Raw genomic sequence first — 3251 nt, forward strand, 5'->3', positions numbered from 1 at the left:
TCTTAAACAGCTGCCGACTTTGCTGCCTACTTAATCTCCTAAAACGTTTGTCCTACCSGCAGATAGAATCCGCTTAGGCTGACTTGCATCTCCAAATGCAGGTAGGCAGATTTACACCACGTTAAGAAGCAGAAAGATGGATTTCTATTGCACTGAGAATCTCTTTCCAGCTTGCCAGCAGGAAAGAGTTATCAGTTCAAGACTCAGTTTTTTTGCACAGTTTAAGACTACAATTCACACACATCCTATTTCCAGAGCATAAGAAAGRAGTCTCAAGTTCCAGAGAATTTTGTGAAATCTCCCATGACAAAGTTTTCTAAGGATTTCTTTGTCTAGTCATAAATATAAGAGAGTCACTTCTGCAATCTAGCGCTCCACTGAGCTAGGACTTTTCTACCTGTCTCCACTCTAACCAGGAATCAAATTATTTAGAGCCTTTAGAGCCCTTTTTTCCTTCCAACTTGCGGGCCCAGAAGTCCGATCCTCTCCTATCCCCTACTCTCAAGGGATCAATTGCAGCATTCTCAGAAATCAATATTCTTATCTTGAAGGAGATGATTTCTTCTTTATCAATATTACAGGTTTTCATCCCAATGGGTCTTATTTACAGTGACCACATGTTCACACATGTTCACCAGCTGCATTTTCCCCCCATGCAGGTCTACACGAGGGCATGCGTGTGCTGCACAAAACCATGTGCCAGCTTGGCTTGGAGAAGCCGAGTACATTCCCACTTAGAAGCAGGCCCTGAAGTACATGATTGAGGCTTTCTCTGCCAAGAACACTTTCAGAGAGGGAAACAGATGGCTAAGAGGGCTTTGCATAACCTGCTCTCCAGCTGCCAGTACCTGCCATCACATCTGCAYGCTTGCATGGCCCTTCCTTTGGCATCCCAGGTGAAATCACTTACCTCCCCTGGTTTAATGATCCAAAGTTGATAGCTTAATTCTACTATTTGATTATTTCTTGCCTCCTTCTCATCCTCAGATGCTCTTCTCCTCCCCCAGCCACCTACAGCTAGCTCCCACCTCTTTCCTCTTTCAGCAGCTCTACTCATAAAACAAATGTTTATTCCAAGCTGATGTATCAGCTCAGAACTCTTCACCATTTCTTGTGGAGGTGGGAGAGGGGGTRCAGAGGAAGGCAAAGACTTGGGGATTGGCAGGGCAAACTGTTTAGCGTGTACTCACTAAAGACAACCCTGTTTTCCCTGTACACCTCTGCGGTCGTCACCATGCAGAGGTCAGCTAGCATTCCAGGTGACTTTRGCAGCTGATGCATAAAAGCTGGGCTGGACACACCACAATTTCTCCTTTAAAATGACTGAGCACTTGCCTTTCTGCACTCTCCTTGCGATTGAAGCCCACTACCACCAAGGAGTTTTGGTGTTGAGGTATGAAAAATACACTGTTTAGATAAAGCAGCACACTTTGATAGGACCAGCACTTTGATAGGACCAGCACTGTTCTTGCAATTGCAGGCAGTGGCTTTGATCTCCACAGGCCACACCAGGGCATGGAAAATACTAATGAATATACCACAATTCTGCCTCTTTTTTTTTTTTTTTTAAAGTTTCATTTCAAAATGGCAGGGCCACGACCAAATATCAAAGCATAAAATCAAAAGCCCTTGTGCTGTCAAGAGAGACAACTCAATCTGAAGTGTCCTTTAGGTAGAACCCAATATCTTTGATAGTTCACCCTACTTGATCAAATAAAACTATTGATCCTTACCAGGAAAGTTCAATATAGGCTATCAGTACTATCAGAGCAGTATAATAAAACCCTCAGTCTTTTTGATCTCTTCTGAAGCATTTCATCTTGGCATTTCTTAAATGTATCAGTAGATTGCTTAAAATGAGAAGAGGGTTTTCAAAGCTTACTGAGAAAGCAAAGCTTGTATTAAAAATTCCACTTTTACACTTGGTAACTTTTACACTGGGTGCTTTTCATTAACTTTATTGCCCAGCCAGGTATGATTATCATCCAATGCCACTTTAAGCAGGATAGTGAGACCTAAACGCATTTCTAAATATACATTCTTTAGGGGGTTCATTCTTACAGGTAGTTTTTATGAGGGTTTATCGGCTTCTGCACCTTTCCAGTTAATCGGTTTATAACAAAATATCCCAGGCATTACAGAAGTGAAATGGCAATATTAGCAGGCCAAAAAAAGAGAAAAGTAGGAAAAAAGGAACATTTTCCATAATGTGATCCTCCATAAGAATCAGGACAGATTGTGATCTCAGTGATATAAGTGCAAACCCAAAGTTAACAGCAAAACAGAGACTTTATTACAGTTAGTCTAAGCATGATCTTGTGAAGCTCAATATATACACACAGGCACAGGGCAGGCAGGTAATGCATTGGAAAGTACTTTTTTTTTTTTTTTTTTTTTTTACTATTTCCAGTTGATAAGCTCTATAATTGGTTGTGTATATAATTTTTGCATGTATATATACACACATATAACCTTTCTGTCTAAGCCTTTCTATGATTTTGACTCAATTGACCTAAAGATGCACAGATTTTATTACAAATGAAATGCTGAACACATACGTATGGTCACAATCCGACAAAGTCTGTGCTTATTTCTCACTCTAGAATGAGTCTAGACACAGCTCTGCGGGATTTAGCAAGCTCTACTCTATGTATTAATACTACAGCACGACTTAGAGAGGACAACTAAGATTCTTCAGGAAATGCTATTAAGAAAAACAACAACAAAAATGCTAGAGAGGCAACAAAAGAAGATAGAACATAAAGAAGGAAAGCAAATAGCCCAGAGTGTTTACCTAACTCCAAAAGGCGGCAAAAAATACACCTGCACAAGTCTTAACGGCCCCCAAACTCAGCCTCTTTGCAGCAATGACTTTAACAATGTCTTTGTGAGGAATAAACCAAACCAAGCTAAACTTAGCATTTTTTCCCCCATGCTTTTCTACAGCTTTAACTACTTTCCATTGTTGCCTGGCTGGTCCTGAAAAGCTTAATCAGAGATGATACTCTAAATCTCTTCTTGGCAATGGTACTAATCTGTTTATTATTCTCCTGCAGCAGAGCAGCCCTGAATTGAAGCCTAACAAACCCAAAATTCTTAATTACATTCCTTCCCTTGAAGAGGAGAAGTCATTGCAGCCAGGAGTCCTATGGAGGGGAGGAAAGAGGAAAGAGGAAAGAGGAAAGAGGAAAGAGGAAAGAGGAAAGAGGAAAGAGGAAAGAGGAAAGAGGAAAGAGGAAAGAGGAAAGAGG

This window comes from Nothoprocta perdicaria, unplaced genomic scaffold (assembly GCF_003342845.1).
Source record: "Nothoprocta perdicaria isolate Ctin4 unplaced genomic scaffold, notPer1 scaffold_103, whole genome shotgun sequence".
NCBI classification, from domain to species: Eukaryota; Metazoa; Chordata; class Aves; order Tinamiformes; family Tinamidae; genus Nothoprocta; species Nothoprocta perdicaria.